This window comes from Schistocerca nitens, chromosome 4 (assembly GCF_023898315.1).
Source record: "Schistocerca nitens isolate TAMUIC-IGC-003100 chromosome 4, iqSchNite1.1, whole genome shotgun sequence".
In the NCBI taxonomy this organism is placed as follows: Eukaryota; Metazoa; Arthropoda; class Insecta; order Orthoptera; family Acrididae; genus Schistocerca; species Schistocerca nitens.
In genome coordinates this window covers 459,600,421-459,624,429 of record NC_064617.1, presented here as the reverse complement: position 1 = coordinate 459,624,429, position 24,009 = coordinate 459,600,421, and the positions used below count along the sequence as shown (strand labels likewise).

The 24,009-nt window shown below is 43.0% G+C and overlaps 1 protein-coding gene across 5 annotated transcripts in view; it reads right to left on the bottom strand.

Moving 5' to 3' along the window:
- Positions 1 to 24,009, bottom strand: part of LOC126253014 (hornerin) — a 295,500-nt gene that overhangs the window by 99,046 nt on the left and 172,445 nt on the right. Inside the window, exon 1 of one of the 5 annotated variants that reach the window (XM_049954068.1) lies at positions 12,198 to 12,376. The exons of the other annotated variants lie outside the window; for them this stretch is intronic. The gene's annotated coding sequence lies outside the window, so the exon portion shown is untranslated. Of the gene's footprint in view, positions 1 to 12,197; positions 12,377 to 24,009 lie in introns of those variants that run through there. 5 annotated transcript variants of the gene reach the window in all.

The following is a 24,009-nucleotide window of genomic DNA, read 5'->3' as shown; positions in this document are numbered from 1 at the left end:
TCGGGTGAAAAACTTCTCGGGTGAATCTAGCTTCTCTTCTGGATATTTTCTGTGACAAGCAACACTGTGTAGCGTAATGTCGCGTTGGTTGCAGTCACGTGTGAATGCAGGTACAGAAGGAAATGCGACTGACGCTGGTGATTTTCAAACAGCTGTACGCTGGATATGTTTAAGAAAAAGTCATATGTTCATTTGGACATTTTTGTTCAGATTCACCAATACGATGATCCCTCAAAGTATGTACCATTCTTCCTGACTCACCCTGCATAACTAGTCTCTCGAGAGTGATCTCGAACGAGTGATGCTACAGAACGCGTGGGAAAAAGTGCTGGTCGATTTGTTTTGGTTTTCCAGTTCTTCGTGTCTGCTGCTATTGTCAGCGTCGGAAACGAGCGATCTGCCGTAATTTTTTGTGTGTTAAGGATTAAAAAACCTCGTACTCAAAATCACAATTTTTTGTTGTTGTGATTATACAGTTGTATACGAACCATCTTCAGATTTAAAATATAAAATTCTTATGTGCAATTTTATATTTTAAATCTGAAGATGGCTCGTGAATAATTGAAACTAGTAATCGCAATAAAATTTGTTTGCGACCTTGACTTCGAGGATTTTTAAGCCTTAATGTAAAAAAGTTTCTAGTTCTTCTCGTAAATCACGAGTTTCATTGGATTTCACTGTAAGGTACATTTAAGTCGGGTTCAAGCGATAAAAATCCAGAAGATTTGCATTTGGTCATGACTTTAGCCATATACAGTCCTTCTCCCCTCTCTTTTCACATTGACTGAGCAGAGATTACAACGCAAAGACTCTAAGCATCAGGACACCTCAACTACATCTTCCTATGCAACAAGCGTTAATAACAGAGAAGGGTGGGCCGAAACACTCTTTGCCACAAACCTTTATACAGCTCCAAAAGGAAAAAACGTGCATGTTCGTGCAGAAAATATTTTTCAGCAACCTGGGATTAATACATTGTTGTGACATGGCTATCGTCTGAGAATGGTACGTTAAATACCATCCAGTGAAAAGGAAAAGTAAGTACAGCTCATATCTGTGTAACATTAACACAGTTTGTTAACTTAGGTGCCCATTCACCCAAGGGATGTTGGGTACGAGGATTACTTAAACTTTTAAGTTATGCAATTCATTGGAACCGAACACGACGTCATTCGGAACGGAAATGAGAATGAAGAGGTTGAAAAAATCAGCCAACCAGTTACAAACCAAAAGTTTATTTAGTCCCTGACCTAGGTTATCGATATTTATGAAAATATCATCTTCAGAAGGAGTGGGCATTGTTACACCTTCTGAAGAAGATATTTTTAATAATATCGAAGCCTAGATCAAGGGCTAAATAAACCTTTCGTCTGCAACTGGTTGGCTGATTTTTTTCAACCTCTTCAAATTTATACAGTACTGTATCGCAGTCATGTTAAGAGTTTGGAAGTTAGAATGTAATGGGGAGCGAGAACGGTGAATTGACTTTAGTCAAAGTGGGAAAGTGAACCATCTTCCACTAATATCTGTGCAATAATTAATACCGGACCGATACCTTTCTCCTAATAGAAACTGGGAAACAGCAAAATAATCTGAGAAGATTGCGTGTATTTATCAGTGGAAACTACGGGGCTCGTTGCCAAAATTGCTATGGCACTAATTCAGATCCACGTCCGGTCATCCGTATTTAGTTTATCCGTGGTTAACTTTAATTATTTAAGGCGAATCTTTGTCGAGATCGAGTTAGAGCTCAATCGCCAATGATATCACCGACACCGAAACGTTGGTTTCCTGTTCTTCTTTTTGGAGACTGGCTCCATTTGTAACCTTTGTTTGAACACAACGGTTGCGTACGTCAGAGACCTGTTTCTATACATGTGGCTCGTGGGTTGTTCGTTGTTGACGGACATCGTGCCACACATATATCCAACACCACCTCGGAAATGAGTGTCTCACGACACGTCAGCTACCTTACTCATACAATTCTGGAAGTACAAAAGGTTTCTCTTTGTTCCTGTGCTGACATTAGGCCTTCTGGCAGACTGCCGGTGGTGGTGACACTGAATGCTGATGAATGTGTGAGTCATCTTCTCATTGCGCAGCCAAGCGGAACGTGCTGGTCTAGGTTCTCCATTCACTGATAATTACTTTTGTAACAATAATATCATACATTAAGTTATACAAGTTCAGTTGTTACCACTGGACAACATCAGCCATACATAAAGTGAGCTTGACAGTTACAGTTTACTGACTGGTGGTAGGAGATGAGTGACGCTGGTCAACAGAATTTTTATTGCAAACAGTGTGGAGGAAGAAATTAATTATGAAACAGTCTAGACCGCAAGGCATGTTCTTAAAAGGCGATCGGTTTCGATCATCACATGATCATCTTCAGACATTGAAACATATTGATGAACTATAGTTGTATAAGGAGCAGGAAACGCTCAGTGATGATAGTCAACTGCAGCTGACTATCGTCATTCAGCGGATCCTGTTCCATGCGCAGCCATTGTCCATCGATATGATTGAGGTCTGAAGATGATCACGTGATGGTCGAAACCGGCCATCTTTTAATAAACGTAGCTTGCTTGCTGTCTAGACTGTTTTATAATTAATTTCAAATACTACATTGTGATCGCTGATTTTGTCCAACAGTGTTTTCAGAAATAATGTGAATGGTGTTTTTTTGTAGCGTACTGGGTGCTCATTTCGAAAATAAAATCATTCTTTGGCCATCAGATCAGTTTTTCTTGTGATATACTACCATCTACCCATCGAAAACGCGGAATATCGGTTATTTTTCTGTGTTGAAACATTTGCAAGGAATAACAAAACATGACCCTCAGTTCAGAAATATAGCTCCATGAAATGAACATGATTTGAAAGCCCTGCCTATGTGTCATCCTGGACCAGACAGAACCGCATAGTGTTTATTGTAACTAGCATCTCAACATAGAGTGTTCTGACAATTGTTGCGAGTTCTCACTTGTCCTATCAGGGAAAGAATTGGGTTCTTCACATATGCTGTTCGTCACGTGTACTTTGCTATTCCCATCATTTAAAGGAAGACAGCAACGACACAATGGATTATTATTTTTGTCATACAAAAAAGATGGAGTAACCTCCAAAACACGGAAAACATTGATAACATTACAAAACAGTAATGTATCATCTGCTATCAAGCTGGCATGTCACAATGAAGTATTGCCGATACCAGTGCCTCCTGAGAATGACATTTAGTGAAGACGAAGACGCCGGAGGGAAAATGCATGCTGGCCTAACATTTCAAGGACGCCGTGGATCGAATGAGCCACACTTTTGTCTCCTTCAGCGATGTTGTTCGTCTTTAAAATTTGTCGTAACAAAAAACTGAGCTATCATATTCTCGATTGAAATGATACGAAATTGAGTGTTAATCTTGAACACCACACGGTTTTTTCTGAGTATGTTTCCAAGGAAGATGACCTCGAGTCCGTTATGGAGACTATTGGCCACGATTTCAGTGTCAATGAGTGCCAATTGTCAATGCAAGATAGTTTAGAAGCAGTACTTCTTCACAGTGTGAACAGAATTCGTCTTTGTCAAATGTTCATGCAGTTAATCTGGAGGAACGAATCGAACTTTCAATTGCTACACAACTTACACAAATTGAGAAGTACAAAAGGCGTATGTATCGAGATCTCAGGTAACTGCAGTTCCTCTCGGCATTTAGCTCGGGTACATAAAGCACTTCATCTTTCTGTGCGAGTGAAACAGCAAGACGGAAAAAACGGTTTTCTGTGAAAAGAGGCTCAGTCGCAATGAACTACAGCTTGGACAGAAGAATGTGATCAAAATTCCTCATGTTGATCCCAAAAATGTGTACCTCTGTCCGATAAATAATAAATGCGATCTCCTCAATAACGTGAAAGCAGCGGACGAAGTTTCACTCTGATTATTCTGCTTTCGAGAGCAGATTTCAAGGATCAGTGGAGCAATAATAACCGAAGGAATATTTGTGTCTGATGAATATTTCCTTAATTTATGGAGTGAACTTAAAGTAATGGAATGGTTGTTCTCCATTTTCGCCACTAACGGCGCCAAGGTTATCCGGAACTGTTCAAGCAACGTGGCAGTCGGAATAGATTCGTATGACTCACGGTAGCGCATCACCTGACATGGTGAAAGATTCAACGCATAAGTCAATCACCAAGTGAATGCCTTACTCTTTGCTTCGCACTTCATAGTGTTTTGCACAATATGAATCTTGTTGTAGATCATCACTTCCTAAATAAAAATTATAACTAAGACAAATAAGTTTTATTTGCTGGTATTTTATGATGCATTGATTCGTAAAAAGTTTGTAGCCGAGGATTTTATGGGACAAATTTCAAAGACATGTGCCATAGAGGTATACGGTCACGAAAGTTGATCTACCCGAAATAAATTACAGTGGTGAAAAATCTTTTTTTACTTAAAAGAACAATATGCATCGTTTAAGGCAGATAATTTGTCTCTAAATGCATATCTGTTTTCAGTATTTCTGTACTTATTTCAGATGCAATGGAATAAAAGTTTTTGTTAATGCTTGTCGAAGCTTGTGTATTATGTGATCAGGGCTACTACAAATAATTCATTAACATTTAATATCTAACATTCAACACAGAGAAGTTATGACGTCGTTATTGGGTCGTCATTTTTTTATCTCTGACACGCTACAGGGGAAGGTTACACCCATTCACAGAAGAATGTGTTTATTAATGAAATGTGAAACGCTTAACTGCTGCGAAAGGGAAAGCCAAGAAATTCAGCTGATCAGAGATGCAAAATGTCAGGAAGCAGGGATACACTTCACCTACGTCAAGGAACAGCTTTTGAGACAAGGGACTGTATACAAGAAGACTGCAAAAAATAAATGTGCTACACCTTTAGTGTACAGTTTATCTTTGGTGCGAAATGAAAACAAAGGTAGGGCTTCACAATTGCCATGTTATTTCTTAGTGAACCTTTGAATCCAAAGCCATTGACATTGTTAATATACTTTAATGTGATTTAGTAGATAAAGTGTAAACAATATGTCAGCGCTAGGTTAAAAGGTCTGTTGTGCAGCTCGCTGTTTCCCTAACTCCGTCGCAGTGACGTTGTCGGTTTCTGACAACATAAGTGAATGTTCAGAAGCTATATACGCTGCACAGTAATTGTGAAATTTTTGATACTTTAGGATACTTAACGTATGGGAAGAGAACTCTTTGATCTTCTTGTTGATAACGAAAACTTCTGCTGGATATACACTCCTGGAAATTGAAATAAGAACACCGTGAATTCATTGTCCCAGGAAGGGGAAACTTTATTGACACATTCCTGGGGTCAGATACATCACATGATCACACTGACAGAACCACAGGCACATAGACACAGGCAACAGAGCATGCACAATGTCGGCACTAGTACAGTGTATATCCACCTTTCGCAGCAATGCAGGCTGCTATTCTCCCATGGAGACGATCGTAGAGATGCTGGATGTAGTCCTGTGGAACGGCTTGCCATGCCATTTCCACCTGGCGCCTCAGTTGGACCAGCGTTCGTGCTGGACGTGCAGACCGCGTGAGACGACGCTTCATCCAGTCCCAAACATGCTCAATGGGGGACAGATCCGGAGATCTTGCTGGCCAGGGTAGTTGACTTACACCTTCTAGAGCACGTTGGGTGGCACGGGATACATGCGGACGTGCATTGTCCTGTTGGAACAGCAAGTTCCCTTGCCGGTCTAGGAATGGTAGAACGATGGGTTCGATGACGGTTTGGATGTACCGTGCACTATTCAGTGTCCCCTCGACGATCACCAGTGGTGTACGGCCAGTGTAGGAGATCGCTCCCCACACCATGATGCCGGGTGTTGGCCCTGTGTGCCTCGGTCGTATGCAGTCCTGATTGTGGCGCTCACCTGCACGGCGCCAAACACGCATACGACCATCATTGGCACCAAGGCAGAAGCGACTCTCATCGCTGAAGACGACACGTCTCCATTCGTCCCTCCATTCACGCCTGTCGCGACACCACTGGAGGCGGGCTGCACGATGTTGGGGCGTGAGCGGAAGACGGCCTAACGGTGTGCGGGACCGTAGCCCAGCTTCATGGAGACGGTTGCGAATGGTCCTCGCCGATACCCCAGGAGCAACAGTGTCCCTAATTTGCTGGGAAGTGGCGGTGCGGTCCCCTACGGCACTGCGTAGGATCCTACGGTCTTGGCGTGCATCCGTGCGTCGCTGCGGTCCGGTCCCAGGTCGACGGGCACGTGCACCTTCCGCCGACCACTGGCGATAACATCGATGTACTGTGGAGACCTCACGCCCCACGTGTTGAGCAATTCGGCGGTACGTCCACCCGGCCTCCCGCATGCCCACTATACGCCCTCGCTCAAAGTCCGTCAACTGCACATACGGTTCACGTCCACGCTGTCGCGGCATGCTACCAGTGTTAAAGACTGCGATGGAACTCCGTATGCCACGGCAAACTGGCTGACACTGACGGCGGCGGTGCACAAATGCTGCGCAGCTAGCGCCATTCGACGGCCAACACCGCGGTTCCTGGTGTGTCCGCTGTGCCGTGCGTGTGATCATTGCTTGTACAGCCCTCTCGCAGTGTCCGGAGCAAGTATGGTGGATCTGACACACCGGTGTCAATGTGTTCTTTTTTCCATTTCCAGGAGTGTAGTTTATATGTTACGGCCTTCTATTTCAATCGGAGCAAAGAAACGCCTTGTGTTTATACTGCAACAGGTATGACAGCACTGTAAATTTCTCTTAAAACCTGTCGTCCATTGATTCCAAATGCCTTCTTTGTTATTTTAAACTTACTGCTCTCATAGAGTTCTCTCGGGACCAAATGTGCTAAAATGAAACAAGTTACCAAGTACGAGATATTCTATCGGCAAAATGACTTACTTATGTTTTGCCAGGCTTTGTAATACTATCCACTAATCTTGCGTTGGTGTGTACACATTCATTAACATTGAAGACAAAGCAAATTGGTTGGAAGTAGTCTAGTAGTCCTTAACGCCTAAAGACAAGGTGAGATAAACCGAAACTCGAACTAAATAATCACACTCTTTCAGAGCGGGGATCGATTTGCGTTTTGTCTATGCGCACCACATTCCATTTAAACAATCCATTTCAAGCAAATTGACTACTGAAAATTGTTTGTGAATAGTATCCTCAAGTGAGCAAGTACTCGACGTTCTATACTACATACATATTGTTCTGATATAGTAGCCTGACGATGTTGAGACACGTTCAGCGTATGGCGAGATGCATTCCAAATTCCAAAATGTGTGAACCTACACATCTGCGGAATATTGCAGAAAATAAACTAACTTAATTGATAATTTTCTATGCTTTGCACAATTAGGAGAAGTGGATGGATACTGCAATTAACTTGTATTATCTAAACGATATGTAACTGATGCTGGAATCAAGGAAAGAATGCTACATTTGTTATGAATCGTCATTTGGGATAGCAATGAACTGAGTTATTCTCCGTTGCCGAGGTCACTAGCGTATCAAATCCAGTGGTGTTTGTCACGTAATTAATTGGTTCGACTCGTGGAGGAAAATTTAATTGCCAATGATTTGTCTAACAAGACAGGTAAGGATCTCGGCATAAAGTTCTTGATCACTCCACTAATGTCATGGTTTAAATGCTAACTCTCTCACAGTCCTTCGTAGTGTGAGGGTGTATGTCTATAGTATTAGATCCTCAGTTGGGAACTCCTCTGTCCCAGTCTCAGCAAGCCAGGTAATTTGGCTGCAAAACATGTTTTACAACATCTCGTCCTGCTGTACTGAGTCGAGAATGAAAGAAGAAACTATTAAGCCCGAGTATCCTTAGGTGCTAATTGAGAGTGATGGTATGTGAGGGCAATTTTCGGACTGGTGACTCTCTCTTTTATCAATATACACAATACAAAATCCTCGTTCTCAGAACGCTAGCATACTGGATAACCATTCTTGACTAACGTACAGGGGGTGGACGAACCTACGGAAACATCACAAACACAACACTTTACCATGCCTATTACGGTGCAGGCATTCAAAACAGCTTGCACTCGTCTCGGAAAGGATACATACGAGTCATGTATGGTTTTAAAGAAAATCTTATACCATTCTTTCCGCAAGGTAGTAGCAAGTTTAGGTAACGTTGATCAAGACGGATAGCGATCACGTGCCCTTCTCTCTAAAGTAGGTCTCAAAGCCTCATTAATACTGAGATAAACAAGTACTGGACGATGCGAGCCTTGCGAACAGAGGCCCTGTGTCCTTGGAACACTGGATCACTACTGGGTAACTAACACTGTACCGTGGGATTGACCTAATCGGCTGAAATAAACCTGGGCAGTTGCACGACCTTGCAGAGTAACCATGTGGCCCATGGGAAACCACGATGTGGGCGCCTTAATCATCACTGAACCCTCGCCACGTTTTACTCTAAGTTGGAAGCTGGAAACTGTGTGAAACTAGATTCATACTGCCAGATTACTTTCGTTCGTTGCCCCATAGGCCAGATTTTATGGCTTCGGTACCACGTTTTTCTGTTAAGGGTATTAGCATCACTGATGAATGGTTTTGGACATCCATCCCGCCCTACATATCCTTGCTTGCGGAGCTCCTTCCGTGGTGTTTTTGTGCTGACAAGTTTCGCAAGTACGACATTAAGTTCTGAAGTGATTTTTTGCAGCTGACGATCCCTTATCTTTCGTCCTAGTCCTTTTCAATGATCGCCTGCCACTATCGTTCAACACACCCTTTCGTCCACATTGTGACATAGCGGATGATGTTGTTCTGTTTCCCCTATATGCGGTTTAAATCTTCGATATGGTGCCTACTGAAACACCAAAAGCTTCAGCTCCCTTGTTATGGAAGCACCTGCCATGCGATCACCAACAATTTTCCCACATTCGAATTCACTTAATTCGGACATAATGCCCTCACAAGTACACAGAACACTGTTCTGACCACAACTGACTCTTGTAACGTGTTGAGGACTTCGCACAGGTGGCGTTTGTGGTAAAAAACAACTGCAAAACCTACAGGCATGGCCAGCATCTGCATTTACGTTCAAGCTTACATTTCTCATGGTATTATCACATTTTTGTCCAACTCCTGTATGTCAAAATACTGTGTGTATCGATATGGTATTGGCGTAGGGGTTTTGTAACGGAAACGTTGCTGCTCTTGTAGGTAATACGATAGACGATTTCCTAACGCGGAGTATCTGTTCAAGAGTTTTTACTCGCGCTTTCACTGAGCTTCGTGGGACTAGTGGAGTGCCCAGCAATCATATTTAATTTTAACGTGCAAATGAACGGAGTATCGATGAAGAATAAGACATTTTTCAGTTGATAAAACGTAGTCCTTCAACAAGCACACGGGTGTTCCGCGTGCAAGAATGTGGCGATCATAACGTACGCACGGCCTCTCTCCTTATCATTTACAGCAGATTCAACACCATCGAGAACAGGGTGAAGGTAGACGACTTGGATTTATTCGTTGACTAACTGCACATAATAGCGTAGTTCCATTAATACTGTTTTGTACTGAAGCCAATTTCAGTCAAGACAGTAGGAATAATACTCGGTGGTCCGATGTAAACACACATACCTTTGTGGTGATACATTTTTAAGGAATGCTTCTCTGTGAATGTGTGGTGTGATATGACAGACAATGATGATTGGAATTCTTGTATTACCACATATTCTTACAGGGCACAGTGATCTCGACTTTCTCGAAAATATGGTTGCAGCATTACTGGAAGTTCCTTTAGCTACAGGCGTGGGTCTATTCTTCCAACATGACGAGGCTCCTGCACATTACAGACTTCAGCTGATACACTGTCTAAACTTAACATTCCTCAGAAGAGGGATCGTCAGAAATGGTTACGTTTCTTGGCCACCAAGTTCCCCTGACCTTACGCATTAAAGTTTTTACTTGTGATGGTAGTTGAATGGCAAAGGCTACCCAGAAAGAGTAGACACAAAAGATGGTTTGATTGTTCGAATTATGAATGGTGCAGCTGTCGTGAAAGTAGGCCTATATGACCTCAGAGGAGATACACTTGGTATTTCCAAGAGAAACAGATGGTGCACTAAAGTCGGATGTGGAATTTATGAAAATCAACTTTTGCATTAATCATTTGCATTCGCTTAACGCCTTAAGTAAGTATTTGTTTCGGTCACATTATAACAGCAGTATCTTTATAATCGTTAAAAACTGGTCTAGTGATATGTGGAATATTTTATTCCAATTAATCTATACTGCCACCTCCAGAAATATTCAGTAATCCTCCTGAGAGAGCCTACACAGCTGCAAATGGGAGAACAGGTGGTGGTGTACAGTTCTTGATCACTAAATTTTGCGCCAATGTCTTCAATTAAATTAATAATTTCTTCGAAGTGTTCAATGTGTGAGGGCAGTCCGTTGGCAGTGGATGTCATACTTTTCGGCCCCTGGTGCTGTTTGTCACGAATTAGTGCCGTCACCGGCTTCACGTTTGCCCTTCTTATTCTCTCTCGTCACTGACAACACAAACACGATACTATAACTCTACATGCACTTACCACAGTCACCTACAACCAATAGATACACTAAGACGTAACTCTTGCACTACGCGAACGAAAATGCCGTTGTGCGAGAAGAATTAACACTTCTACAATGAGACAGATTCGAAATTTTCGAGTCAACAATGACCACGACAAAATAAACACAGCTGTAAACAATCGCCGGCTGGGTGGCCGTGCGGTTCTAAGTGCTACAGTCTGGAACCGAGCGGCCGCTACGGTCGCAGGTTCGAATCCTGCCTCGGTCATGGATGTGTGTGATGTCCTTAGGTTAGTTAGGTTTAATTAGTTCTAAGTTCTAGGCGACTGATGACCTCAGAAGTTAAGTCGCATAGTGCTCAGAGCCATTTGAACCATTTTTTGTAAACAATCAACTTCACTTAACCGTCACACTCCACACACTAAAGTAACATCTCAAGAAGAAAAATACCCAGAAAGGAAATACAGACTTTCTAAATAGATACTACTTTTAGAACTTGCAGTAACTTGGTTTGCTTGATGCCTATCCGTGTTTGCAATAATTTTGCGTCAGAGTCTGGAAACATAAAATTCCGGCCATCGACAGCAGTTTTAGTTTGTTTTAAAATGACATTTTGATAAGGAATTGAAGTAGAGTTGCTAGAACAATGTTTTTAATACAGCCAAATCTCTGTCGGGTTACAGCTTCGATAACGCACGTTTCGCTGCGTTCTAATGTTCAATACAGTGTCTTCACAAAGTGAAGTGATCAGTCAGAGGTTATAACATCCATAAATGTCTCACTTTCTCACTTTCTTAACCAAAACTGTATTTAAAAAAAAAATGAAGTCTGCAGAGCACCGGATAAACAAGACTTATCTTGTTTTACTTTCTGTACACATTACACATTGCCGCGCAGGATTAGCCGAGCGGTCTAAGGCGCTACAGTCATGGACTGTGCGGCTGGTCCCGGCGGAGGTTCGAGTCCTCCCTCGGGCATGGGTGTATGTGTGTTTGTCCTTAGGGTAATTTAGGTTAAGTAGTGTGTAAGCTTAGGGACTGATGACCTTAGCAGTTAAGTCCCATAAGATTTCACACACATTTGAACATTTTTTTGAACACATTACACATTCCTCAAGCCTTGTGATGAGAAAAACACGAGTGGGGTTCAAGTACCACCCGGCCAAAGCTGTTCTATGTTTTCAATGGTTCCTCTGAGTCGCTTTAGTCTAATTTCGAAATGTTCCTTTTGGGAAGATTGTGCCGAATTGCCTGTCCCATTCTTGGACTGAGTTAGTGCTTCGCCTCTAAGGACCTTGAGGGAGTCAGTATCAATGGATTCTTATGTGGTCAACGAAGTTCAGCAACAAGTCTTGCGAGGTGATCCTGTAAGATAAGGAAAATACCGGCATTAGCGCCTGAACTTACGTTTAAACCGGAAAAGAGTAACCACTTTGGTCGTTTATCTTTTCGCATATTCTCTGCTCCCACTTGACACTCCAACAACACAGTCTCAAACTCGACGGATGTACGTCTCGGGACATTACTTGAACTGATTCACAACACTCCTCACTTCGCTTCTACAGAGGCAGGCTGATGGCGCACGGAGGATTAGGCGGCCAGCCGTCAGCTCTGACGCTTGTCTTACCTTGGCTGTTTCTACCGAGTGGTTGCTTATGATAGCTGGGTTGCTGCTGGGTACTGCTGGTTCAGACTTTCTGTCAGGGGAGCCGTACGCACGGACGGGCTAGCTCGCTTGCCGTTGCACCGCTAACGCGCGCTCTGCGCCATGCTTCCCTTAGCACTGACGCCTGCGGCCGCCTCACGGCGTTCAGCTTTTCCAGATTTAGAACGCCACGCCGAGTGTGTGTTGCTCTCTCGCTCTCTCTATCCCCATCTCGCTCCTCAACACACACACACACGCGTGCGCGCATATACACATTCACTCACACGCGCGCATGATGGCCCGAAGGGCTGGCGAACGGAACTAGCGAGGTGGGAGGGGGCGGGGGGAGGCGTCTTCAGGCGAGGGAAATACACTCACTTATTGCCCGTCGTGTTCTGACGCCAAGAAAAAACTATTCATAAAATTAGATCGGCGGCGCGCGCACGTGGCGGTTTGCTCCCAACCAATACCAGAACGCGACCCACTTGCTGTGGATATCGCTCGGCTCTGCTGCACTGACGGGATGCGGCGTGTTTGACCCATTTACAGCCACACTTGTTGGGCAAGGTCCGGCACCGAACGTTGTCCTAAGCATGGTCACACACGCACGTACGCACTCACGCACGCACACACACACACACACACACACACACACACACGCACACGCACACATGACAGCACCAACATCACCACCACCACCACAATCCGCAGCAGCAGGTTGTGGCTTCTAGATAGTTAACTTAGGCTCATTGCTCTGATTCCTTCCCACTGTTTTTATGGATGAAGCTCGGGCCCAGGCATAGAAATCTGGCATTCTGTGCTTTTCTCTTGTGACCGAGCGTCGTTGCGCGGTTAAACTTGAGTACCCTGTTCGGGAGAGTTCAGAACCATAGCGTTTTAGGCTTTCGATCTTTCCATAAATCACTTCTAGTGAATGGTGGTACTGTGTCTACAACAAGACAGCGAGCGTAGTGGCGCATCTGAGGAGTACGACCACCCAGAAAACGTTAAATAACGTTTTAAAGTCCAGTTTGTCACTAAACGAGTTTCCAGCGCTGTTACATTCTCTGTACTCCCTTGCATATTTCTAGACTTGATCCAGGTGCAAAACCGTGTAGAAAATCTTTCAAACATGCGTTAGTAGATGGCACATGGTCTTTGGGCCACACTGCGCTTCCTTCTGCAGATCCAAAATTTAAAAATATGAGAAGTGGTCTTTGTTGACTACAATTCCACTTGTTAGAAATGTATTGCTGTGTTTCGTGTACATGCATTATCACAGATAAAACGTATTGTGTCAGTATCAATAGCACTTGGAAAAGAAACTTTCTTCGCGGTATTTTGTCGGAAACTGATATTATTGAGATCGTGGCTTTGTAAGAAACATAAGGTGATTCTTGGAAAGATGAAAACAGCAGCCCTTTTTTTGGCTCTTTATTTTCACAAACAGGGCCGTTACCGGTTTCGAACCGGCAGATTCATCTTCAAGTGGCTGTTCGCTTTATCACATTCTTTGCTGTTTACATTAGGCAAAGCAAACAATTATAGCAAACAACAATAGATGTATTATAAACTTGAACAGCCTTTTTGAGGATGAAACGGTCGGTTCGAAACCGACAACGCCACTGTTTGCATTTAACAGTGGATGTTTGCTGTTTTCTTCTTTGCAAGAATCAGCTTGTAAAAACTGTCTTATTAGCCCCTAGAACTAACTAGTTTCCTGACTTGGAACGTTTTTAATAAAGTACTTATTTTATGATTTGTTTCATTTTTGCGGTGATGCGGTGAGCTGCACGGTTTTGTGGGCTCAGAATATCTTCTCAGTTTTTCAGATACAAATTAGTTATGTACAAAAAAGAGATACATTGTTTTTATTATTCTCCTAACAAATGTCAGATTTTGCACTTAGAATGTTTTCTGTTTCCACCTTTTAGATGATGTGTCTTCAATCATTTGAAGTATTGGTAAGTTTGTGCAAGTACAAGAATAATCTGTTCCGTCATAAGTTTATTTTTTTAAATATTAAAACATGGTTCTGATTGAAAATAAACAGCTAGAGGAAAGAGTGTGTAGATTTATTCGCCTAGAGTGATTAATAGTTCTTGAAAACGGAGATTTAAAAAAAATACTTTTATAGCATTTCGTGAAATGTGAAACAGTGACTTAATGGTGAATGTCCAAACATCTGGCTGTTGATAACAAGTCGGTTTCATGGTTTCCAGTCGTTTAATAAGAATTTTAACTCAGGTAATTCATTGTGTAGAAGAGAACTCAACTGGAAGGCGATTCTGTTCCAACGTTGAAGTAAAAGCACTTCACCCAGCCTATAAATCCATTCATCCCTGGTGTCCCGTAGATCCCATCAAGTTGGAGAGTTTTCAGCAATGTGGAACGTGGAAGTATACATTAATGTGGCACAAGGACATCACAGAAACTCACTGTATTGACAATAAACTATCACTATACTGTGCTGTTTGAGACTTTCACAACATAATAAATCGTGAAAGTCTCAAACAGCACAGTACAGTGATACTGCTTCATTGCTCCACGGGCGTCGCGTCGGATAATGTTGTGGAAGCACCTCAAGATGACGAGCACCTGTCTCGTCGAAATATTGTGCAATTCCACGGCATTATCTGACGCGACGCCCGTGAACCAATGAAGCTATCACTATACTGCTTAATGCTGTTCACTCATATGTCATCTAAATTTACTCGAGTGAATTAATACGAAAGCTGCTACTGCGAAAGAAGAAGCTGCCATCCCCTAAAGAAGAACCTGCTATCCGCTCAGTTTTTTGTATAGCTGCTGTTTATCTGCTATTAGTAGCTTATTATATACTGTGGTTGTATAATTTTGTTCACCCATCGCAAGACGGTAAGGGAAAACTATTAACTACTAAGTCCATTTCCAGTTAATCAATATGGTGTCTGGATGGTTATAATAAATCTTTCGCTACTTGAGCCATTGTAGACGCAAAAATATTTACGATATGGGTAACCAAATTTGTAAGAATGATGTTCAGACTGTACGCTGCGGGATCTGCGTTGTAAGCAGTGTTGTTAGAGTCGTGACGTGCCGTTAAGCGCCGGTACTGGTACGATTACGCAGCGTTGAAACACGAGTATCAGTATGCATTACAGTTGTGGAGAGTCAACATGGATCTGGAAAAGGTGAGCAGCGCTTTACTCTTAAAGCTGTTTTATGAAAACGACAGCAATGGCTGCTCTTAGCTAGTATCGACGCATTAAAGGAATACGGACAGGTCCTCTTTCCGCACGGAGGTTGAAGAACATGATTCAGAAATTCGAATTAACTGGCGATTTGGTAATCGTACCTGGGAAAGGCCGACGGCCCAGTTGCGCCACAAATTGATTAAGACGGTACTGTTGCCACGGGTGAGAATGCTGGACAGAGTGTGCGATCTTAAAGCAGTGCACGAGCTGAACATTCCATGGTCCACCGTTACAAAAATACTGCGACAGTCATAAAGTGGTATTTTTGGTGCATTTCCAGACTGTCGTGGATCCAGACGATAGTCACCTTCAGCAACGTTTGTAACCTATAACGTAAACATTGTACGCCGTTAACAAATATTATCCTCTCACCTAGAAATTAAAATGCGTTTATTTCAATGGTTTATTCGTTTTTTCTCTTCCGAATTTACTTTCCAGAACGTTTCACTGTCCTACGATCACTCGTTTGTCATTAGAATGCTCTCAAGTAGCCAAAGTTTAACTGTAACCACACTGTACTACTGCCACTGCGAAGACATGCTTTATTACTGCCAGCAACATGAGAATGAGAATTTGAATGTTCAGTAACGATAGTGGTAAAGAAGTTTTTAAGATACTTTATTACTACTTGCAGTAAGCTGCACATTATCTTAAGCCGTAGCCCAGAGCGGAGTTGCTCCAAGTCATGCATACCAGAGAGCGCTCCTCCCAGACACTTAGCCGGGCATTGTTTCGCGCCCACTGCTGGCTGGCTCTGCACACCTGAGAGGCGTCCAAGAAAACTCAGCACACTCACGGTGCATACCTGTCCGACCCGTCTCGAAACAGAAACAGCTCACACTACATTGTAGTGGTTCGTAATACCTTGAGAGGGACATGACACGAATGCTCGCTTTTACCCTCGATACCGACGGAGAACGCCGTTTAGGGTTCGGTATGATAAGAAGAAAACATGATGTATATATACAGACTGAAGCGATGAAGGAAAATTTGTACCAAGGTCTGGACTGGAATCCGGGTCTCCTGCACACTAAACAAATGCGCTAATTATTGCGCTATTTTGGCACAGTAGCTTTGGACAACAGCAAGTACTACCCTAGTACGCCTCCAAAAAAATTCAAATGGTTCAAGTGGCTCTGAGCACTATGGGACTTAACATCTGAGGTCATCAGTCCCCTAGTACGCCTCCCTCCTTAGTCAAGATCCCATTCATGCCTCAGCCCATTTGGTATTACCCCTAAACACGTACAGCATTAGAGAGACTCTCCAATTGTATTGGAATAGTACCTCAGCGTCGAACGAAATCGGGGATCCTGCCTGAAACCCAGGCGTAGTGTTTTAATCAAAGGAAACTATACGGTTCCAGGGACCTTTTGAACTCTCAAATATCTATGACGTATTTACGCAAACGGAAGCGATGAATGAGGCGTGAAATAGAATTTGGATTGAGGAGGGATAGATGTTACGGTAGTCCGTGCAGTTGTACAATACCACTGTGTCAGGTTGGTGTACTGGTTAGTGCATCTGCCTCGTGACCAGGTGATCTGGTGCGAATCCCGGCCTGGGTACAAATTTTCATTCGTCTCTTCAGTCTGGATATATAAATCATAAGTATTTGAGACTTGAAAAAGTTTTTTAAGCCATATAGTTTTATTTGAAGAAGAAAATAGTTTGAGGAATAGTTCATTCCCTTTTTCTTAATTATCATCACACATAGATTTTTTCTCTAGTTCTATTGGATGTTTATTAAATTCATTTTTAGATGCGAAAATTGTGCTTAAGATAAATAAATACGAAATGGGGAAAATAAACCGAAATTTAAGTACAGGCTTAAATTCATTTTAAAAAAGAAGAAGAGGTAAAAAATGAGATACCTTGGAATAACGCAAGAAGAAAGAGTGTCGTTAATGCTAAGGTAATTTCGCTTACATTGATCTGTGCCAAGTATGTATCATCTGTATGCAATTACCTCTTCAGTCGCTTCGATCTGTGATAATGGCTGACTTTCACATAAAAAGGTACTAAAAGAATAGCATGTCTCGTGTTAGTTACTTAGTGCTATTCATTTCGTATAAACTATTGGACGGAGAATCCAATCTTCTGTAGATAAGCGATTGAGATTTATTTAAAAAAAATCATTTGACTGCACAGTAAAATCATTACTTTGCAGCAAAAAATATGATCATTAGTTGTACCAGAAATGTACAGGTGAAACACGAAACCCAACGCTAAGTGATGAACTTCAGAAGTGCCATAGCTTCGCAAGTTGAGTCTGAGAAACTCATACTCAGAGTATAAACTTACATTCATTTTCTGTTATATCCTTGTAGAAGGCAGTAGGTGAACATTCATTCTCAAAAACCTAAGAAATACGAAGCTACTTAAAAAATATTCCATCCATAAATGAAATGGAATCGAAATTGCGAATATGGACAACTATCAGCTGTATAACGGAATGACGACAGCAAAAATTTGCGCCGGAGCGTGACTCGAACCCGGATATCCTGCTTATGGCTAGCGGTCGCCTTACAATTTTTTTTTTTTTTTTTTTTTTAGGTAATGTTCCCTGCGTTTGGTCTGGGCGGACGTCGTAGGACTTCCGTTTAAGTTGATCGTTGATTCCCTTACTCAGTTACTCAGGTTTTTTTATTACAGAGGGCCAGCGAGTCTCTGACCGAACACGCTGCGCTACCGTGCCGGCAACCATCTGGCTATGCGAGCACGGCTGACAGCCAGATGCAAACTTCCGTATGTCATCAACTATGAGTCTACACACTACTCATATTTCTGCACAGACGAGACTTTTACTTGAAAGTCGCTTGCCCGATGTCGGCTGATAAATACGATATTGCAGTGTCTGTGTTATTGCGAATTACGGTACAACGTTCCTTTGAACATGCATGCATGTCCAAAGGAACATACATCCTAATTCTGAATTTCACAAGCGCTGCAATATCGATTCCATTTATGGTCCATTGGTAGAGAGAAGACTAGGTGGACCGAATTGTACACATTTCGCAATGACCAAGGTAGACGATTTTCGGTTGTAATAAAAAGTATGGCAAGTTGATGATTCATTGCGACTGGGTCATGTGGTGGCTGGTATTATGAGGTACTAAATACTAAAGAAGTGATGCAGAAAACTCAGTGTGGAAATGAAAGTAATTTCAGAATTTTCAATACTAATTTTTCTGGAGCCTTAAACTGCCTTAAAGAAAGAGAGATGGCATGAATAAGGCGCTGTTTCTGTTTGACTTCCGATTGAGATGGCGCAGTGGTTAGCACTGTGAACTTGCGTTCGGGAGAACGAAGCTTCCGATCCCTGTCTGGCCATCAACATTTAAGTTATCTGTAACTGCGCGATTCTGTGCTGGGCGTTGTGGTTCTGACCTCCAACGCCGAAGTTTTAAAAGAAGGGGTGAAATCTTGGTAAAAGTTGTGCCGACCTTCCCATTGTGTGACATGTCCATGGTGCCGTTGGGCAGAATTTTGGTGAAATTTGGTCAAATGATTAGCCCACCTTACACCTCAGATTAACTTCTGAGCTCTGGCCTTCGCATGTATCGACACGTCGCTGTTTGAAGTGTCACCCAGGCCAACGGTGACGTCACAGGATGCCACGCTTTTGCATCGTTACATAGGACGGTTGTAGCATCTTTGAGCTAAATTTCAAACTTCTACGTCACAATGGGAGATAACTTCGGGGTTCTGAAAAAGTTACCCTTTAATTGTGTTGCGCATGTAGGTTCATGCGCAATCTACAGTAGGTTCTCACCCGTCGAACTACCGCTGCGAAGGATTCTTAATTGTCCTTTACAGCGGTGCGGACAAGAAGCAGGCCTCCCATGTTGTGGTCACATTGAATGGCCCAGTACTCGCCCCACACTGCATAGTACCCCCCCCCCCCCCCATTTCTGTCCAATATTCTACACGCGTTTCATTGATTGTGTTGCGCAATGTATTTGTGTCGACGCTCTATGTTCTCTACAGTAGGCTGCTCTGGTGGCGAGCATGCCATTCCGTCGGCTGCCGTCGCTCAGAAACAAGAAATGTCTTGCATTTAAACGGGCATAAGAACGCTTATGCTGGTGTGCTGAATTATGTCACGTAATGTTTATGGAAAGTACCACGTCAACGTCTCCTACAATGATGGCAGCATTCGTTCAAAAATCTGTCTCAGTGACCGCCCTCTGGCAGCCTACATTGTCAAGCGGCATAGCAGAAAAACGCTTGATAAAGGATGCCATTGGACGCAATATACGATTTCAACTCCTGGGTATTGTTGACAGTCAGAACCGCAATCGCTGCAACAGGAAGGTGTTACGGCTACAGGAATTGTCGTTTCTTCAGTTAGCTTTATATAATATTTGTCAGAGAGGCCGGCACAGCTGCCTAATTGGAAAGGGTTTTCCTATCCTTCACAGAAGTTGGCACCCCCGCTTACCGAAGTGTGAGAGTCGTATGTTAAGTGTAACTGGTACGCGGAGATAACTGTAACGGGCGTGTGTGTTTAGTGTGGTGTCATGTTTGCGTTGTATGATGGCTAGAGAAGGGAGGAGGTGAAATCGGTGCTGGCACATAGCCCTTTCATCTAGAATAGCACCAAGGGGGCCTCCGAGCTAGAAGTCCCCATCCGCGAATGGATGGCTCTCAGCGCTATGGGACTTAACATCTGAGGTCATCAGTCCCTTAGAACTTAGAACTACTTAAACCTAACTAACCTAAGGACATCACACACATCCATGCCCGAGGCAGGATTCGAACCCGCGAATGGATCACCAACAACAGTATACATACCCTCAGACCATGATATACTGTAGAGAGATTTGCAATTTAATCCACTACACTGGCTCAAAGTCTGGTGACCAGGAGTTTATCTCAACATCCCTCTTCCCCTCTGCCGGGCGGTTACCAGTCCTAGTATCCGCCTCGTCCGACACTGCTCAACTTCGTTGATCTGATGGAAACCTGTGTACTTAACAAGTCCATTGGCTATGATTTCTCACTAGTACGGGGTGGGGATTACACAAGCAGTTTTTCGAAGAATGGTAGGCGCTATTGCTTATTGGGTTCCACCTCTGCTGATACGTCGCCCGTCCTACCTGTTCTGGATATGGATGATTGACAAGTCACCACAGCCTTTCAAAGTTATGGTCTTGCGTACTAAATGTGTAGAGAAAGATTTCCCATGTACACAGAGAGGTCCTCGTGGATTCTATACTATGATTGTAGAAGCTCCACTTGGTGTACGGAAATCATCGACAGATCCGTAATCTTTGTCAGTCTGTATCATAAAGTTCGTTTTAGTCGCACGTATGTCTCTTCATGTTGCAGTTTCTACAAACTTTAGTGGGTTTTTGGAAACTAGGTGATTCCGTCAAACGATTCCTTAAGTTCAAGTAAGAACCAAAAATTTACGAGTGAAAGGCATGTGTAATAACGTGACTGTCAAACTGTGAGCCGAAGTGGGAGATATTTTCATTCTACCTGCTTCATCATCTTAGATGCTGGCCTAGAAGTTTTAGTATACCAGTAGGCTTCGTATACCTTTCGAAAAGTTAGAGACTTGCTTGCATACCTGCTCGAATAGCATTCATGATAGAAAGGATGTGGTGTAGAACGAATTAATGAAAACGTGCCTTGAATAATAATCAGAGCCATCACGTAACTCTCACTACAAGGGTTTCGTCACGGTAACGTTCACAGAAACTGAGTTAGTGGTAACCAGTATTTCGAAATGATATCAGTCAATTGACTGTATCTCAAAAATTACTTTATGTACTACTTCTTTGTGATTTCCGATCAGAAACTAATATGGATTCGTTGTACTGAGACTGGCGGAAGATGACTACTTCTCATAAGTTGAGATATATTCCTATCAGTGGTTGAGGAAAGTTATCCACCACCTACTATTTCGTATTAAGACACAGAAACATTAGTCTCAGATAATACATTGTGTGTGAAATATAAAACGTTCAGCCGTGCCAGAAAGAAAAACTGGATCTGAAATTAAACAATTTCCAGAAATATATTGAAATCCATAGGTGAATGAAGATGTTTAGATATCCTGTGTGCAAAGAAAGGTACCCTCGCAACATTGTAATACGTGATACTGTCACATGTATACATGTTATACTGAAATGCCGACCGTGGGCGAAGGTGGCGTATTGTCTCTCCGCTGGTAGAATACAAACTGTTAATATGGCATGTGATGCCCTCAAACAGCAATACTGCATGCTCAATGGCTGTTCACGTAGTGCACCGGACCGTCCGTCATGGCCGTTGGTTACGAGTAGCTTTGGTGTAAGAGCGACCTCCATAGATCAGTGGTATTAGTTCTCTAGTCCAGAGCTTTCCATGCATGTTCAGCAGGACGTAAGCCCAAAGAGCGAGCTGGCTAGTTTTGACCCGTTCACCGGTCCAGCGCAATACGATGAACCACTACCATCCACTAGATAGCAGCCACGTCTATATGCACCACGGAAAAGTGGACATAACATTACAAGGTAGCATGTCTGTAGTTCTCAGGACAGTGTCTCAGAAAACAAATACGGTAGTGTAAGGGCTCCCTAATACTGCTCCGTTCCATAATACTGGCGGGTATTTAGCGTTTCTTTCCCAGTGGTGCGCAATAGAGAGAATCACTTCAGCGTAACTTCTTGACTTTCTGTCAAGGGATCATTACTTCCACTGATCATCGGTCCAGTCAATATCGATATGACTTTATACTCTCCGAGCCTTTCTGTGACCATAATGCATCTAGCAAGTCGCAAAAGCAGACCACGCGCTCTCTGTATGAAGATGTGTGACTCAGAAGCTGGTTCGAAGTCTTCAGCCAGGATAGGAGCTAAGTTTGACATCTTCCGTTATTTGTGTCAAGATAACAGTCATTTATTAGTTTGCTTACGTCTGGAGAGCTCTGCTGCTCTATAACCGAGTACTGAAGTAATGAATATCCACTCCAGTTGCTAATACACAGATGAGCGAAAATATTATGACCATCGGTTTAATACCGTGTGGGTTTAGTTTTCACAGTGAAACAGCGATTCTGCTTGGCATGGATTCTACAACCCCTTGTTGGTTTTCCAGAAGTATATGGAACCAGATGTCTACTCACAGGTCACTAAATTTCCGCAAATTACGTTGGTTTGTTGGCATGCACTTGGCTCCCGACATGTGTTCCATTGGGTATAGATCAGGGACCTATGCTGGGTAAGACATCAGTGTGAGTTCACTATCTTGCTCCTCAAATCACTGCAGCACGATTGTGGCTTGTGTCGCGGAGAGTTCTCTTGCTGAAAGATGTCAGCGCCATCAGAGACATGAAGGGATGCAGGTGTACCGCAATAATAATCACGTAGTTCACAGCTGTGATGGTGTCTTCGAATACTATCATAGGTCCCATAGAAGCCCAACTGAATGTACCCCATTGCATAATTCTGCTCTCACCAGGCTGCATCTGTGGTGCGATGTACGTTTTAAGCATCCATTCGACTGGATGGCGACGTGTAAGGACCCAACCATCGACCTGAAGTAACAAGACATGCGGTTCATTTAACAGGCGACATGTTTATATTGATCCACGGTGAAAACTCAGTGAAGCTTTGCCCATTTCAAGGGTAACTGATGATGTTGGATCAACACAGAAACACGGAGCGGTCGTTTGATGTGGAGCTCGGTGTTCAACAACGGCGTTTGAACGGTGTGCTCCGAAACACTTGTGCCTGCGCCAGCATTGTACTCTGTCGTCCGATTTGCCACAGAATGCTACCTATCCTGGATTACACAGAGGGGGATCCTCTGACCTCTACGTTTTGTGATGAGACTTGGACGTCCAGCAACATACGGCCTACGCGTTATTCCACCATCCTTCAACAACTGTCCATAGGTGCTCACGACAGTAGCAAGCAAAGAGCCGACCAGCTCCGCCGTTTCACAGATTCTCGTTTCTAGCCGCAGCGCCACAACAGTGTTCCCTTTGTCAAAACCACTTATTTCAAAGGACTTACGCACTGGCGGACTGTATCTTCTTTTAGTCCATGACCGGTTTCGGCGTTTATATTGAAGCTATTTTGTAGTGTATCTGAAAATTTTGCCACTAAAATATTTTGTTCGAAAAGCAAACAATGCGCGTTCTGAATCAATGTAACCAAAAACTCTATCTGCAAGGGCAACTACAACAAGCAGCCCGGTGCTATCCTGGTCTGACATATGTATCACACGGGGTTGCTGTGTCACTCAGCTACCCTACTACTCAACTATTTTGTGGGAAACGCTAACAATGCACAGCGATAAAGAGTTTTCTGGTACTCCTAATTACTTTCGACTTCCCTCGGTTTACTCTTGATCCGCACTGTGAGTTCATTTGACGATTCATTCCATTCGCAAAGTCCTACCATTCATCTTAATTTTATTTGAAGATAGCAACGTCACCAGCGAATGAATTCATCCAGAATTTTTACCCCACTCTTGAGCTTTTCTCTTATTTTCGCCATTATTTCTTCGATATATACGTTGATCATTAACTGCGGAAGACTGCGTTTGTGCGTTACACCATT